This window comes from Primulina eburnea, chromosome 14 (genome assembly GCF_022965805.1).
Source record: "Primulina eburnea isolate SZY01 chromosome 14, ASM2296580v1, whole genome shotgun sequence".
In the NCBI taxonomy this organism is placed as follows: Eukaryota; Viridiplantae; Streptophyta; class Magnoliopsida; order Lamiales; family Gesneriaceae; genus Primulina; species Primulina eburnea.
In genome coordinates, this window is record NC_133114.1 from 18,858,050 (window position 1) to 18,877,054 (window position 19,005).

The 19,005-nt window shown below is 37.7% G+C and overlaps 1 long non-coding RNA gene across 2 annotated transcripts; it reads left to right on the forward strand.

Annotated features, from left to right (window-relative positions):
* The first annotated feature begins 12,768 nt into the window (after window positions 1–12,768).
* Window positions 12,769–14,597, forward strand: LOC140812810 (uncharacterized). 2 transcript variants are annotated; one of them, XR_012113756.1, is made up of 3 exons: window positions 12,769–13,643; window positions 13,709–13,926; window positions 14,424–14,597. It is a non-coding gene; the product is annotated as an uncharacterized lncRNA (long non-coding RNA). The 2 variants fall into 2 exon arrangements; XR_012113757.1 differs by having other exon boundaries at window positions 12,770–13,683; window positions 13,815–13,926.
* The last annotated feature ends 4,408 nt before the right edge of the window (window positions 14,598–19,005 follow it).

Sequence of the window (19,005 nt, forward strand, 5' to 3'; positions counted from 1 at the left end):
TATTTAATCTCAATCAACACATATCCAATTCTATAACCAATCTTGAGATTATTCGACAACATAACAGTGTAGTTTCAATGTATCCAGCAACACTGAACAACATATATCCATTCTCTCAACTCAAAATCAATAACGGTACAAATCTGATATCATGTCCCAATCAATTCAACTCTGAAATTCATAACAATTATATACGGTGTCCGTTCTTCAATCCGATTTCGATTATACGATGTATAATATGTCAGAAACACCATATATGAATCATATCTGATTCCTTCAACATCATAATTTCAAGACATATCAAAACATAGTAAAACTTACGTCCACTTGTAGCCTGTGACGATAGGAACACAATACTGAAGTCGGATTTAAAATCTGACGGACAGATTGAAATATAAAGGCGTAAGGATTTCTTCGAAAGTTTCTGAAACCTTTTCCTTCGATTCTTCCTCGTTTTCTGAGGAATTCCAAGTCACACACACACACACACACACATATATATATATATATATATATATATATATATATATATATATATATATATATCCAATTGCATGTATAAGAAACGTGGCTTATTTTCGTGAATTTTCGGTCGGCGCTCGGGCGGTAAGAAAGTACCGCTCGAGCGCGGCACTCTTTGTCCCAGCATTTCCGTATTGCACCTTGGCGCTCGGGCGGTCACAATCTACCGCTCGGGCGCCACATCTTCTGCCCGAACATGCTACATTGGCGCTCGGGCGGTCATTTTCTACCGCTCGGGCGCCAATAGTTCTGCCCAAAACTTGTGTAATTTATATGCTTTGCCCAATCTGGTCTCGTAATGGCCCGTTTATAATTATATCTATTTTAATTCACTAATCTCATAGCAAATTACGATAATCAAATTCTCGGGCATTACAATACCACTGCCTTTTCTTCTTTTAGTGGCACTGCTCACCCACTGTCCTCTACACTTGGTGATCATCGTTTGTCTCCAGCTCACAAATCCTTCATACACACTATATCGTCTGTTGTTCAACCAACCACCTTCTCTCAGGCCGTTGTTCAACCTGAATGGAGACAAGCCATGTCTGAGGAATTGCGAGCTTTGGAGCGTAATGGGACTTGGTCCATTGTGTCTCTACCACCTGACAAGCGTGTTATAGGCTGTCGATGGGTGTATAAAGCCAATTTTTTTGCTGATGGCCGTTTGGAATGCTATAAGGCACGACTTGTAGCTAAGGGCTACACGCAACAAGAGGGCATTGATTATCTTGAGACTTTTTCTCCCGTTGCAAAGCTGGTAACCATGCGAACTTTGTTGGCTTTGGCTTCTGTTAATGGCTGGTTTTTAACGCAGCTGGACGTGAATAATGCTTTCTTGCATGGTGACTTATCTGAAGAGGTATATATGTCGTTGCCTCAAGGTTATCAACGACAGGGGGAGTTTATGCCTTCGAATGCAGTTTGCAAATTGCACAAGTCCCTATATGGTTTGAAGCAGGCAGATAATTCTTTGTTCATTCGCAATCGTGGAGATGTGTTTCTGGCTTTAGTGGTATATGTGGATGATATAGTCATCGCCACGAACAATGAGGAAGAAGCCACTGATTTAAAAATGTTTCTAGACAACCAATTCAAGTTAAAAGATTTGGGTGACCTCAAGTACTTTCTTGGGATTAAAGTGGAACGTTCATCGCAAGGAATTTCTATATTTCAACGGCACTATGCTCTTCAATTGCTTGCTGACACAGGTCTGACTGGTTGCAAGCCACGTACTACGCCATTAGATGTAGGCTTGAAGCTAAGTGAAGAAGATAGTGAGCTACTTCCTGATCCTTCTGAATACAGACGTCTTGTGGGTAGACTTCTTTGTCTTACTGTCACACGTACCGACTTAGCGTACTCAGTGAACAAGCTAAGTCAATTTGTTTCGAAGGCAAGAGACGCACATTTGCAAGCTATATATTCTGTGCTGAAGTATATTAAAGGGACAGTAGGTCAAGGCTTATTCTACAGCTCTACGACCAACCTCAAGCTAAGTTGCTTCTCTGATTCAGATTGGGCAGCTTGCCCAGATACGAGACGATCAATATCTGGTTTTTGTGTCCTTCTGGGAGAGTCACTAATATCTTGGAAATCCAAGAAGCAACATACTGTGTCCAGGTCATCTTCCGAAGCAGAGTATAGATCAATGGCAAATGCAACATGTGAAGTAGTTTGCTTGCTTTCATTACTTAGAGATTTTCAAGTATGCTGTAGTAATCCAGTGCCCTTATTTTGTGATAACCAGGCATCCCTACACATTGCTTCTAATCCTGTGTTTCATGAGCACACCAAGCACATCGAGATAGATTGTCATGTGGTGCGAGAGAAGTTGCAAGCTGGGATTATCAAGGTCTTATATGTGGCCTCAAATTTACAGCTCGCTGATCTATTTACGAAATCACTTCTCTCTGGACGGTTTCGGGAACTCTTGTCCAAGATGACTATTCACAATATCCACTCTCCATCTTGAGGAGGAGTATTAGAATAGTTGCTACACGCTTTTATTTCTTGAATACATTTTTCTTCTTTACTTGCTTTACTTCTCTTTTGTTATAAATAGGTAGTGGCGGTAACCTTCTGTAATTTTTCAATACATATATTTGAGGTATTCTCGGAGATCATCTCTCGTTCATGAGAATTCATTTCCCAATAGAAACATTCTCTGGCTCTTCCGGATGTTTTTGTTTGCTGGACAATGCCTCAACTGGCTTGCAGATCTGTTGGCCTAACGAAGGTAGGTTCATTCTGCAAGATCACAATCCACCTTCTGGCTAAGATACATTCAACTTTGATCGTATGAGTGCGTAGCTAGCTATGCAGCCTAATCAGCGAATGTCTTCTTCTTGGTTCTTAGATGTTTGTTGGTAAAAAGCGAACCACAACTAGTTATCTGCATACTTAATTAAACATGTTGGCCAGACGTAGATGAGTTTTATTGTATTCAAAACAAATACAGACGATCGAATCACCAGATATAAGATTTTCTGATTACATTCACACTTTATTTATGTTAAGAAACTTTATATAGCTTTTTACAATGTCAACTATTGACTTTATTTTTTGTCACATAAAATTTACAAATATTTCTACAAAGTCAACAATTGAGTTGCAGCCCATCTATTTTCATCTCTGTCTCACCAAGTGGTGAGAGAGCTTTCCTTGTTGATTTGATTGTGTAAAATATTTAATGAGATTTTTTCTTTCTAGATAATGATATAAGTATGATAGTATTATCATGATATGGTATAATATTTAAAAAGAGGAGTTTATTTACTAATCAAATTTTAACCTTCCTTATCTTATAGATTTGATTGTGAGAAATTTGATAAATAAGAGAAGGGAGGATAGTAAGAGATGATGATCGATCAATCATATACTCACGCTCGTGCTTTGTGAAATTTCAGAAGAAAACATTCTTCAAGAGACGTGAAGTTTTAAAGAGTGTAGAAATTGCGTGTGTCTTGAATGTTAGAAACATCTACAGAAAACATCCGTGACGAAGTTGGCTGGACATCGTTTTGTTGATTTAGTTTTTGGCTCACATTTTTTTTTTTGCTTTTTTGACTACGTTTATTCTGGTTATTTGTTTTTATAAAGCGTTTATTTTCTCAACGTGTTGAGAAAATTGATTTTTGTGAAAATCACTAGCGATAGATTTGTGTAAACATTTTGGTTTACTAGTGATTTATTTTTGCCTTGAGGCACCACGCAAGTATTTAGACTTGTGCAAATTTAATCTTGTCCATCTTTTTATTTAAAGTGAATTTGTGTTACAATCTTTAATATTCCGCTGCATGTTGTCCCAAATGTTGTAACATTTGGCACAACACTTAATTTTGATAAAACACATATTTACATCTTATACTAATATTGTTATATACACTTGCATCTATCGAACAACGATTCTTACAAGTGGTATCAGACATACTCTTGATATACTAAGTGCTGATTCTGGTTTTTGTTTTGTTTGACAAAATTATTTAAATGGATACATCACTTGCAAACACAGCACTTCGACCACCAGTCCTAGATGGAAACAATTACAGTCTATAGAAGGTCAAAATCAGGTTCTATATAAAATCCATAGATGAGAGAGCATGGCAACGAGTTATAGGCCGTTGGACTCCACCAAGGAGACTGGACAAAGATGGTGATAGTCTGATAAAACCCGAAAGTGAATATTGATGAAGTGCAAATTTCTATCTACAACTTAAAGGCATTGAATATTTTCCTCGGTTGATATGAATATGTTCGGTTTGATTACGAATTGTATTTCTGCTAAGGATGCATGTGATATCCTCCAAAGACACTGTGAAGTTTCTGAGAGTGTGCGACAAACTTGACTAAGGATGCTGACTTCCAAGTTCGAAATCATGCGGATGGAAGAATCTGAGAATATACTGGATTATGATCGTCGCCTACGGGAAATTGCTAATGAGGCGTTCAGTCTTGGAGACCCTATCTCTAATGAATGATTAGTTAGCAAGGTTCTCCGCTCTTTGCCCTAAAGATTCAACGTAAAAATCTGTGCAATAGACAAGGCTAAGGACACATCTCAGATGGCTTTGGAGGATCTAACCAGTTCACTTCACACCTTCGAAATGAACATGGACATGGAGGAGAAAGAAAAGGGAAGACAATTGCATTCCAAGTCTCAAATGACTCCTATAATGATCTTCTTTAAATATCCCAAGAAGTAATGAATCAGACCTTTGTGAAGACTCCATCGCCTATGTCACAAAGAAATTCGGGGATTATTTGAAGAGAATCAGAGATAAGAAGAAGGATTCACAACCATCTAAATTCCCAAGTATTCCAGCTCCTAAAAGGCCACAAAAGTTCCCTGCCCAACAACAATTTCATCCAAGGAATGAAGGCAAGGCACAATTCAATTCGAAAAGGTATGACTCGGTGCAATGTAGAGAATGCAATGGTTTCGGTCACTATGCCAATGAATGTTCTAACAGGTTACGAAAGAACAAAGGTTATAATGTCACTTTAAGCGATGAAGAATCTGATGAGGAGGAGAAATCAAATGAAGAAGCTGATCACGCTTCCTTGACTGCACTACTGACCAAAAAACATTGGCTGCAAGTGAACCCGTTAGGTGTTGCCACTCCTGGACGCAACACGTGGTTAAATTCAGTTTGTCTAAAATATACATCTTCTGGAACTTCAAGTGTAGATGATGAGCCAGAAGTTGATGAAGAAGAAATAACTGTTGAGAGTGTACAAAAACTTTATGAGGAGTTGTATGCTGATTGGACTAATAGAAACAAGCTTAACTCAACTCTCATGAAGGAGAACACCGAACTAAAAGCTGTTGTAGTGCCCAAATTCAGTACACGTATGACCCATGCATTTATTTAACTATTAAATCATTTAATTAATTTTAAATGAGTTTTATGCCATGCATAAATTATGAAATGCATTATTTTAAATAATTCATGTTTATTGTGATGCACGTTAAAATGTCTTTCGAGTTTCATATTTCAGACGATTATTCGAGGCGGGATCGAGGAAGAGACCGGTGACGATTTTGGAAATTTTATGTGGTACTTTATTTTAAGTCAGGAATGGGGTGTTTAAATAATTTATTGAGTTTAGAATTTTAAGTTTAAATCATGTATTTAGTAATTTTAGGAGTTTTAAACTTTTAAAAGTCTAGCACTTGTACAATTCACTAAGGGCTTTTAATTAGTTGAGAGGATAGATAGTATTTTTAATTAATTGCTAATGATTTTTAATTAAGCAAAAATCATTCCCTAATCTACTCTTTAACACACGCACACACACATGTTCACACACCCACACTCACACACACAAACACACACTGAATACCGTATAACACACACACATTCAGTTTTATTATTTTGAAAGAGTGAAAACCTAGGGTTATTTCTAGAGAGCAGCCGCCCCCTCCCTCTCCATCTTCTAGCAAATTTTCGAGAGTTTTATTACAAGAAAGTCGAGCCGCAAGTCGTCCCGGATCAACCTCGCTTCTTTCCCGCATCGGTGTCGTCGTTACGGTACTTTTAAATATCGAAAATGCACGTATATTCTGTTCTTGATGCATCGATCTTGTCATATTATGCGTTGTGTTATTATTTATGCGAAAAATACATGTGTGATGCGTAGAAGTTTGAGCAATCGTGTTTAGATCAATTTTGAAACGATTTTTGGATCACCAAATTCACGTTTTCGCTGTCTTGTCAAATACTGCGTTTTTTCGGTCAAGATTTTGAGAAAACTTTCAACTAAAAAATTGTAGAACTTTTCGATGCCTTCGATTTGATATAAAATTCGAGTTATTTGGATAAAAATTGAGGGAGTTATGGCGTTTTTCGTGTGACTGCTCAAACTGCATTTTTCAGAAAACTTACGATATTGATGTGTTCCTCAAGTTTTATGGTTGCAGGCTTCGTTGGGGATCGACGAGCGTTCGTTGCTGCATTTAAGTATGATTGTTATGATGTTGGGTTGATATTCAATGGGTTGGTTAGCGCCGTTAGGCCCTTGTAATCGATGGCGGTCATAGGGTTTGATCGTTATGCCAAATTCGTGTCCACGAGTTTATTGTGTCGCTTAGGATGTGTGATTGTTGGGAACAAATGTAGAAGTTTGAGTCAATATTATGGTAGTCCAGGATGGGTCTTGAGGTGTCCACTTGTGTTCCATGTTGTTTGTGGGGTGGAATATGCATAGTGTAAGATTTCTTCTCGCAGGTTTCGGCGTCCAGTAGGTACACGGACCCGGACACGGACCCTGGCACGGGGTCCGTGCCCCTCTCCTTTCCGAGTATTCCCTTCACAGTATCTACACGGACCCTGACCCGGACCTATAGACGGGGTCCGTGCCCTTATATCATTCGAAGTGTACTTTTTCCAGAGTCTACACAGACCTCCACCCGGACCCTGGCACGGGGTCCGTGTCCACCCTTCTTTCCGAACCCTTTTACCCGAATCTACACGGACCCCTACACGGATGTAGGCACGGGGTCCGTGTTCTTCATAAATTGGGAAAATTATTATAGCATGTTTGAGGTTTGATGTCATGGTTTAGTGCAAGGGTTATCAAGGTCGTGTTATGGGAAATTTTAGAATGCCCTAAGAAATTATTGAACTTGAGAGTAAGTATGATTCCTACGTTTAAGTTATGCAATTTCATGTTAGTACGTCGCAGCAACGACCCCAGTCGAAGACCAACGAATCCCTCAACGTCAAGTAAGAATGTATGACGCGCAAAGGAAATATTTTAAGTTTTTGAGGTATGCTAAATGTCTTGTGACCAAATTATGTTTAGGATTGGAAAGCGTTAAATTATGAATGGGGACCAATCCGCCTGTTAAATTATGAACGGGTTAGATCGTGGTTGGAAAGTTTTAAATTATGAACGGGGACCAACCGACCCGTTAAATTATGAACGGGGATCTCATGTATGTGGCAGTGGATACGTCCCTGTCAGCCCAGTACTGTGGTATAGTCTGATCAGGCTCTTTTATGTTATGGGTCACTTGCTTTGAAACATGCCTCTACGCAAAAATGATCATGTTATTTATGTTTACGTATGCAGTATGTTATGAAAGTTTATGTTGATGGCACTTCTAGTTACGCATGTACGTATGTTCAAGTTTGTTATGCAAGTTCAAGTTTCAAGTTATGTATGTCCTATTTTGAAGTTGCATGCGATTTTATTACGTAGTACTAGTTATCCCAGTTTATACGTGTTGAGTCTTTAGACTCACTAGACTTGATCGATGCAAGTGAGTATGTTGACGAGGAGGCAGGAGGTGGTGACCAAGGGGCAGGCTTGGACTGAGCGGCAGGCTAAACCCGAGGACCGCCCACGTTATTTTACGATTCTTTTTATGCAAGTTTAAAATACTCTGATGTCATGTTTCGTTTCAAGACTTTTGGAACATTGTTTCTTTTCAGCAAAATTTTATTGGTGATGTCGATTTCAAATATTTTTATTGATGAAGGATGTAGTGACGACCGTATTTGATTTCATTTCCGCATTTCATTTAGTTTAAAAGAAAATTTTTAATTTTTCCGCAAATTTTAAGTAGTAAAGAATACGGTTCGTTACAGCTGTGGTTGCCAAACTTGAGGTTATCCTTAGCTAAAAGGACTTAGAACTGAGCAAGACCAATGATGAACTTCAAAAGGCAACTGAGACCTTACCCAAGTTTAATACGAGCACTTTTAAGTTTGAATCCATACTTTTGATGGGAAGAGATGACAAGAAGGGTTTAGGGTTTAAAGACAGTGTATTTGAAATTGGCGAATCTTCAAAATCTACCGTTTTTTGTGAAAGGAAAAACTGAAACATTTACACCGTCACAACCGACACCTTCAACCAAAAGCTCTCAACCGAAAAGACAACCCACTGCACTTGTTCCTAATAAAAGAAAACGTAGGTATGTATGTCATTACTGCTTTAAGTCTGGTCATATCAGGCCCTGTTGTTTTAAACTCAGGGATGACCGCATGAACCAAAAGTCAAGCCGGGTGTTGCCCCGAATGTTGGACAACACTTCCCACAACATCTCCAAATGCCAACCTACAATAAGACAGGTTTGGGTACCAAAGGTAACAACTCACTGTAATGTTGTTTATACTTCATTAAAAACGAACACTGTATGTTATTGGTACTTTGATAGTGGAAGCTCACGCCACATGACAGGATCACGAGAACATCTCATTGACTATGTTGACAAAAAAGGTTGTAGAGTAACGTATGGAGGGGGAGCAAAAGGAAAGATTGTGGGAAAGGAGACATTGAATGTTGAAGGACTTCCAAAGCTCCACAATGTGCTTCATGTTGAAGAATTATATTCGAATTTGATTAGCATAAGCCAATTGTGTTATGACAATTTGCATGTCAAGTTTAATAAACATACTTGTGAAGTTTTTTATGAAACTAACTTGTGCATCATAAAAGGAACAAGGTCGTCGGATAATTGCTACCAAATCAGTGAAGAACCTTCATGCAATCATGCACAAGTCAGTGAACTTGATATATGTCATCAGAAACTTGGACATGTGAATTTCAAGACCTTGAAGAACTTATGTAAGTATGATGCAGTACGAGGTATGCACAGTCTCTGTTCTGGTATACCATATGTGTGCGGAGATTGTCAAAAGGGTAAGCAGACTCGCGTGTCACACCCAGTGTTGCCATCATCTGGGACAACACGTTGTCTGGAATTACTGCACATGGACCTTATGGGTCCTATAGAAGTGGAAAGCTTCGGAGGTAAGAAGTATTCTTTTGTATGTGTTGATGACTTTTCACGGTTTTCATGGATGAGTTTCATTAGGGAGAAATCGGACACGTTTGATGTGTTTAAACACTTAGTCACAAGAATCACGAGCTTCCATAGTTTGAAGGTAAGACGGATCTGGACTGATCATGGTAATGAATTTGAAAACTCTTCATTCTCATCATTTTGTGACAGGAAAGAAATTTCACATGAGTTTTCAACACCAAAAACTCCACAGCAAAATGGAATTGCCGAACGCAGGAACGGAACACTGCAAGAAATGGCAAGGGTGATGCTGACTTCAAAGAATATTTCAAAGCGTTTTTGGGCAGAGGTCCTAAATACCGCCTGTCATATTTCAAATAGGGTGTACTTGAGAAGTGGTTGGACCATGACTTCTTATGAAATAATCATGGGAAAGAACTTAATCTTAAATATTTTCATATTTTTTTGTTGTGTTTGTTACACTTTAAATGACATTGATCAACTTTCAAAATTTGATTCAAAGAATGATAAGTGTTTTTTCTTGGGATATGCCACTAATAGTCGAGCTTATCGCATGTTTAATTTACGAACTAGGATTATAGAATCCATTAATGTTGTTTTTGATGACTGTGCAGACCTGAAAAAGAAAACAGCTGAAGATGATGTAGAAGACCTACTGGAAATTCCAATCATTTTGGAAAATACAGGTGTTGCCCCGATGTTGCAACACCTAGCACAACACGTGACACTGAAGCCACTGAATCTGAGGACGAAACGAACATCGATGATGACACAGTAGACGATGGACATAATATTCCAAGTAAAATTCAAAAAGACCATCCATCATCTTAAATAATTGGGAATATGCACGAAGATTTCCAAACTCGAAAGAAAGAAAAAGTGGATTATCGCAAGATGACTGGACTTATATGCATGAGCTCCATAAACACACATTAGGGGTGTCGAAAATGAACCCGACACGCTAACCTGACACGGGATGACACGAAAAATATCGGGTTTGGGTTTATGATTTTCGTGTTCGGGTCAAAACAGGTCGGACCCGAATGCAAACCCGAAAAAAAAAATTCCCAGGTGGGTTCGGGTTGACCCGGGTTGACCTGAAAAAAATATCAAGTCACCTAGTGACCCGAACCCACCCGGCCCACCCGGCCCATCATGTTTTTTTTTTTTTTAAAAAGAAAGTTTTACAATTTACACAACTATTTTCTAGGCCCATGGTTTATCCCTTTCTAAACTAAAATAAAGCCCAACCCATTAATTCTCTAATGTATCTAAAGATTAACCCTTGTTGACTTCTCATTTCTATCTCGTCCAGTCTCCAGGCGTATGATGTATCTTTCTCCGCTTCTCACTCAAGAGTCCAAGTGAAACCCTTCACGGCTAATCTGCTTCTCTTCCAGCCATCCAGGTGAACGAAGTGAGTTTTGTTAAATATTTAGCCAAATACGAAAATACAGACCACTTTCTCTGACTTATTTCCTCATTTTTAAATTTTTATTCAAAACTTTTTATATGCTGAAATTCAAAATCTGTTACAAATGGGTCAATCTTTTGATTTTATTTGTTTGATATCCAGTTAATTACTTGACTACACTCGGACCTTCTCTCAATCATCTCAATTATTGTTTCAAGTTTTCATACAAAATGAGCAAAAATCGTTTATATGGAAAATAAGTGTTTAATAGTCTACTAATTTGTCCTGAATTTGAGTATTAATTCGGAAAAAACTTTAATTTTGCTACTCTTTTAATTTCAAGTTATAATGACATCGACATATTATCAATTTTAGAACTCTACATTGGGATATAGCTGAAATATGAAAAAAAAAATGTGAAAATTCGGTGAAAAATAAAATCATTTTCCTTGTATTTATTACCAAAATTAATCCAACGGCCTACCATATATCCTGTTGGCTAGTACTAATGAGCGTGTGCAAATCTTAATTGTGAAGGACATCATGTTTTCTTAGGTGGCTTCCTCCTATGATTTATACCCCACGTATTTACATCAGTGATATATACAGGTTGGAGTAGTAATCTTCCATTGGTTAATAAACCAGCCTGCTAATTTAGTGATGTAAATGTTTCACCAGCTTAATATATCTCTAGCTAGCACCCAATTGGATAATTAGTTGAGACAAAAGCTTAGGCGGTCCACTGTAGTCCACAATTTTCTCAGAATATGCTAACCAACTACGATGCTTTAATTTAGCTGCAATTGTGCATTGGCTTCCTCCTATGATTTATACCCCACGTATTTACATCAGTGCCTTGTTTATTTTTCTCATGTTGTGACTTGTTTTGAAGGAATTGTTAATTTTTTTCTTGTAGCTAATAATATTGTTATGCCTTTTAATTGATAGAATGAGTTCAGAACCAATTGGTCTTGTTCACGAGGAGGATAGTGTGGAGGGTGTACATGTGTTGGATTTAGATGTTGATGAAGAAACAGGTACTAACTTGCAAGGTCGGGCCTCCGGAAGTTTTGAACGAAAGAGACCTTTAAAATCACAATGGTGGCAATATTTTAGATGCTTCCAGAAGTAGCAGGAGAAGAAAATCGTTGCAAATGTAAAGCATGTGGGACTACGTACAAAGCCGACAGTAGCATGGGGACAGGTAATCTCCAACGTCATATTCTCAAACAGTGTCCTAGACAGAGAACTCGTGATATTGCTCGGACTTTGTTAGAACAAGGTGATAAAAGTCTTGCCATAAGGTCACAAAAGTTCAGCCAAGAAAGATTTAGAGAGTTGCTAATATTAGCAATTGTGAGACATGATTTACCGTTTCAGTTTGTGGAATATGAGGCAATTAGATCAATTTTTACATATTTGGAACCTAAAGTCAATCATTTCACTAGAAACACCGCAATGACTGATATTCTCAAGATGCATAAAAATGAATACAATAGACTAGCTCAAGAAATGCGTTCATGCTGTGGAAAAATTTGTTTCACTTCCGATTTGTGGACTTCTGTTGCCACTGATGGCTGTGTATGTTTGACAGCGCATTTCATTGATTCTAATTGGGTATTGCAAAAAAGGATTATCAAGCATTGTGTGATAAAATCAATAGCTTATTCAATGCTTGGGGAATTCAGAGAAAGGTTTTCACAATTACGTTGGAAAATGCCGCTGCAAATGATGTGTTTGTTGGCCTTTTAAGGGATCATCTTAGTTTAAATTGTTCATTAGTGAATGGTGGCGAGTTTTTGCATGTTCATTGTTGTGCACACATTCTCAATTTAATTGTCCAAGAAGGTTTGAAAATAATTGATCATTCCGTTGATAAGATTCGTGAATGTGTAAAGTATGTAAAAGGCAGTCAAGTGAGAAAGAAAATTTTGTAGAATCTGTTACCCAAACTTCGCTGAATCATAAGAAATCACTTAGGCAAGATGTTTCTGCTAGATGGAATACTACGTATTTGATGCTTTCTAGTGCCATATATTATTGACGTGCTTTTAATCATTTGAAATTGACTGATACTAATTTCATGCACTGTCCATTGGTTGACGAGTGGGTTCAAGCTGACAAAATATGCAAATTTCTTGAGGTTTTCTATGAGACAACAACTTTGTTTTCTGGGGTGAAATATCCTACTACCAACCTTTATTTTCCTCGTGTCTTTACGGTTCAATTGACATTAAGTCAAGCCTTGCAAAGCTCTGATGATTTCATGAGATCAATGGCCAATCGGATGTTTCAGAAATTTGACAAGTACTGGAAAGATTATAACATTTTGTTGTCCATTGCTGTGATAGTTGATCCGAGGTTCAAGATGCAGTTTGTTGAGTTTTGTTACAACAAGTTATACGGACATGGTAGTAACGAATTGAGTCTGGTGAAGTCTAAATTAGTTTCTTTGTTTGAGGAATATATGGGCCTTGCTTCTAAATCAAGTAGTAGCAACACATCTACGAGTTCTCACAGTGGCATTGACGATAATGCTTCTCTTCCTCTAAATTCAGACAGTGGATGCATGGATGTTTTCAAGGTATTTATGATAATTTTTTCTTTTTCTCACTATTTTTTACTTTTCGTTACCAATACATTTAATTTATGATGTAGGAATTTGACACATTTCAAAGAACAGAATTAAATGACAGAGTTCAAAAGAGTCAATTGGATCTTTATTTGGATGAACCAAAAATTGACTGATCTTCAAATTGTGATGTTCTTGCATTTTGGAAAGCTTACCAATTTAGGTATCCTGAACTTTCACAAATGGCCAGAGATATTTTGAGTGTTCCAATTTCTACAGTTGCTTCTGAATCAGCTTTTAGTACGGGTGGTAGGATACTTGACCAATATCATAGTGCAATGAAGCCTGATGTTGTTGAGGTGTTGGTTTGTTGTAGAGATTGGTTAGTTGGACAGAAAGGTTAGTAATTCTTCTTGTTATTGAGGTGTTGGTTTGTTGTAGAGATTGGTTAGTTGGACAGAAAGGTTAGTGATTCTTCTTGTTATTTTCATTTTAAAGTTATCTGTTTTACTAATATCTTATTTTTGTAGAAACTACTGAGGTGAGGTTGGATGATTTGACTGAAAATGTTATGCATTTATTCATAAATGAGGATGCTGGATCAAACAATGCTGCAACGGATGATTGAAGCATGTCTTCTGGGTATTTGTATGTATTCATTAGATCATAAAGCTGCTAATGGTAAGTTAACGGGTTTTGTTTTTGTGCAAGCTGTTGTTAAAGCCTATGAAGCAATTCTTCTGGGTATTTGTGTTAGAGAGTCTGTTTTGGACTACTTTGGGAGTTAATTAAAAGTGCATATATATTCGATTGTTTTGAAATGTGTTTTCCAAAAATTGATTTGTGTTCTACGAAAAAATGAGTGCATGCCCCATTGTCATGTTTTATACTTTGTTGCTATTTCTTCAATTTGTTAAAATTCTAAAGGTATTCCCAATATAAAGAATAAATCGTACTGTTTGAATTGACATGACATCAAACTGTTAGGATAAAAAAACACCTGGCTGGGTAATTCTCAATGTTTTTTTTTAAATTTGAACATATATCTACTAGTTCAGTTGACAAGCTTCAACTTCTTTTGAGATATTGTTAACTTGAACTTATAATCATGCTTAATATGTCTATCAATTGAATCTCAGGAAGTGCCGGTTATGTTTTGGAAGATGACCCGGTTGGAAGGTTAAAAGTTTTGATTTATGAGCTCCCAGCAAATACAACAAAAAGATTCTACAGAAGGATCCAAGATGTCTCAATCATATGTTTGCTGCAGAGATTTACATGCACCGTTTTCTTTTATCAAGCGCTGTTCGAACTCTTAAATGTTATTATTATCATTATGTGTTTTGAATATTTATCTAATTATTGTGTTGAAAAATTAATACTACACATAGACAACTAAAATTCTATTAGACACAATCACAGCATTACACATTCTTAATGAGAAACTTGTGAGGATATTATTATAAATGTTAGCTATATGACATATTATTATTATTTTTATTTTTTCGAAATTTTTTAATTAATTTTTTTTAAAAAATAAATAATATTCGGGTTAGGCGGGTTGAGTCGGGTTATACGGGTTCGTGTTCGGGTTGGGGGTTTTCGGGTTGCTTCGGGTTCGGGTTGGAAAAAAAATAAAAAAAATTCGCGGGTTGACCTGAAACCCGACCCAACCCACCCGATTGACACCCCTAACACACATGTCAGATTTTCATGTTTTATATCTAATACTGAGCCTAAAAATATTGATGAAGATTTAAAGATGAATTTTGGATTAATGCAATGCATGAGGAGCTTGAGCAATTTGTTCGAAATGATGTGTGGCACTTGGTTCCACCTCCTGACCATGGTAATATTATTGGTACAAAATGGATTTTTAAAAATAAAACTGATGAGTCGGAAAACATCATTCGAAACAAAGCAAGGTTGGTGGCTCAAGGGTACACACATGTTGAGGGGGTTGATTTTGATGAGAGCTTTGCTCCTGTTGCCCGTATTGAGTCAATCAGACTATTGCTATTGCATGATACATGAAAATCAAACTTTTTCAAATAGATGTTAAAAGTGCGCTTTTAAATGGGATCTTGGTTGAAGATCACCTCTGATGGAAACATCGTTTCTACTGTCAATGGTAAGTTGTTGACCATTTCCGAAGATTCTTTTGGAGAGTTATTCTTGCTGCCTTCTGATGGAATGGCACATCTTGCTAAGGTGAAAGCATCTGACATTGAAGAGATGCAAACCCTCCTCTCCGCTGATGGACGGAAAATCAAGGTTTCCGATCCAAAGAAATAACTTAAGCATGAAGTTCAGTTGCTGGCCGATATTGTGGCCAAAGGGATTTTGGCGAAGGCAGGATCCTTTGCTGTCCTTACTTTGGAAAAAATTCAGCCATCACCATCATCATGGCTGAACAAAGACTGAACTGGAAGCGTCTTATCTTCAATATTTTAAAGAATATGCTCCAGTCCACCAAGCAGTCCAAAGGATTTGCTGTTCAACTGAGCTACTTGCTGAAAATCAAAGGGTTGGTGGCTGATGATTCAGAAAGAACATCTAAGTTCAAGGTCTTCAATGCCAAAAATGTTCAACCACCAAAGACCAAACTGGACATCTCTCCTGATCTGTTTGTGAAGATCAAGAAGGAGATTGGGACTCAGCAGGCTGCTCCCAAGTCAGTGAAAAAGGCCAAAACTCTGGCTCAACTGAAGTCTACAAAGAGGAAACTGATCACCAATGGATCAGATTATGAGGAAACACCATTTCAGTTGATCACCAAGAAGCAAGAACTCAGAAGACAAAGCCAGTGGCTTTGTTGACTTCTATCCCTGCTGAGAGACTAAAGCCCTCAGATGCTCAACAGCCCATTCAGGCTATTCATTGAAAGCAATTCCAGCTGATGAGAAGAAGAAATCAGCAAAAGCTGCAGCCCCTTTAATACAAATCAATCGACCTTTGATTCTTGCTCCTGCTCGACCCAAGGGAATCGTCATTCAGGAAAGAGTGGACATTACTCACTTTGGACTGAACATTCCACATATTTTCACTGATGAGAAAGGAAAGGGCAAGATGATCGAAGAGCCAAGGCCCTCAAATGCCATTCAAACTCATATTGACCTAATTTGGGAACAGGTCAATGCCTTTGCTGCATCGAAGATAAAAATTTTTGAAGCTTGGACGAGGTTTAGAACACGTACTTTTGCCAAGAAGCTGAAAAAGAAGTCAAAACTGAATACCTTTATCAAGCTGGAGGCAACTGTTCAATGAATGGTCAAGGCTACTACGATAATTCAGGCTTTGGGGCGGAAGAATTACTTCTTTGATCAAATCAGAGCCAAAAATTTGGGGCAACTGATTGAGAAATTAAAAGCCAACTATATTACCACCAGTCCAACTGCCTACAATGATCGAGCTGTGCTCACGCAGCTGGAAAATGATCTTATGGCGCTGCAATCTCAAATAAAATTTTGGGAGATGGACCAGGAACTGGTCATTCATGAACGCACTTCGGAAGATGAGGAAGATGATTCGCCTTCTCAGCGTAGAGAGCCATCCACTGAACAAGCTGTTGCTACAACTGAAGAGCCAGTTCAGGATGTGCCTCAATCTACTGCTACGAACCATCCAATTTATTCCGAAGCTGACTTGACATTTGCAAACATTGATGAAATAATTCAGTCAGTGGTAGAAGAATTTCAAACAAATACGCCTTCAACAAGATCAATTGATCTACAAACTGATCAAGCAGTTGCAGAATCTCTTCTCCCTATCTCTGCTGAACAAGAGGTTCAAACTAATGTGCTCATTGAATCAAATTTTGAGCCAACTGACGTCAATGTTGTCACTGAGAAAGCTCAGTTGCATGTTGAAAAACCGCAGAAAGACTCAGTTGACCAACAGTCAGAACCATCAGTCACTGACCCGCCAACTGAAACTACAGCAGATACGCAACTGAATCAGTAGGGCAGTCCATCTACTGATCTTATTCTATCTTCTTCCCCTCCAGTCCAACAAGAAATAAATATGGAAGATGTGCCAGAGCTGACACAGGAGGTTACAGAGGTTTCTGACCGAACTTTGGTGATATTTGGTCAATCTTCCAAGGAACAGGAACAAGAACCAGGAACGTCTGGACCCGCATCACCTCCTCCATATTCAGACATGGATTTGGTCCTTGAAGAAATTCAGGACATACAACTCAACATGTCCAAAATTATACAAGAACTAAAGCAGATTCAAAACACACAACTTTCTCATTCTCTGAAGTTGAACTCCTCCAATGAATTTAATTCAGATAAACTGAAATCCATTCAAACAGCTGTGAATTCCATCACCTTTGCAATCGACGAGCTTAAGAAGAACATAGGCCTAGCTGAAAGTCTTTCTGTTACTCAAGACTCAATCAGCAAGAGAGTTGAATCAATGGAACTATCTGTTTCAAAGAAGATCAATTTGCTGCAGACCACTGTATTGACTGCTGTCAAAGACATTGCAGCTGATGTTAGGATTCTTTCTCTCAAGGTCGATGTGCTTGACAAAAAGGGGGAAGCAGCTAGGTTAATGAAAGAATAAGAGAGGATACAGCCGAAAAGACATTCTTTTATCAGTTATTACTTGAAGATTATTTGTTCTCTTTGTACGAATCTGTACATTAGAAATTATTTTATCTACAATAATTCTTTATTCAAAGATTAGTTTATTATATTCTGAGTTTTGTCAATCACCAAAAAGGGGGAAATTGTTGGAAACTAAATTTCAGTGATTTGACAAATTAAGCTTCAAAACGTATTTTGTAAAACTGATCAAAGGAAATGAGGCAACGAGCTAACTGATCTATTGTCACTAGCTGAAGATTAATGCGTACCAGCTATAGATATACACTTCAACAGCTGAAGCAGTATTATAACTGACTGATCAGTTGGGAACTGATCAGTTGAAACAAAACAGTTTCAGCAGATCCCTCAACTGAATACGTCATCAGTTGAGAGCGACAACCGACAAATAGTACAACAGACTGCAACTAGTAGTGGGACGCCGCATTTCAGAGATTGCAGTGTACGAATGTCAGAAGATATCGACGTGGAAATCAACGGATATAAAGATTCAAATGATATTTAATATTACCGTTGAGAGAGAAGCCTATAAATAGGTGAAGAGAGCAGCTGAGAAAACAATACTTGACAATCACGCGAACTACTATTTTATTCAAGCTTGCTCTTCTAAAATCACAACTTGCATTCAGATATCAAAGCTCACTCTTATCAGATTTATCAGTAGCAATCAAGGCTGCTTTACGAGCTTGTTAGCATTTTGAGATCTTCGTTAAGATTCATTCAGTTGTGTTATACTGTAAAAGTTTTGTTAACTAAGAGTTTCAGTTTGGCAGTGTTAAGTATAAACTGAAGTGGGTCAGTACAGCATTTGTATTTGATCAAAGTCTTTAAGTGAAAATCCTATCTTTTTGATAGAAGGGGTGATGTAGGAGTGATTCTATTCTCCAAACATCCAGAAACATATCACGTGTTTTTCATATCCAGTTACTTCGAGTTATTCTATCTTTCAGTCAGTTTATTTCCGCAACTGTTTTTCAGTTAAACTGATTGTTATCGACTGATGAGATACCGAGTGTCAGTTTGTAACAAAACTGTACCCAGTATTTGAAAAGAATACAAAATCAGTGAGTGTTTATTTAACCCCCCTTCTAAACACTTATCACCTTAC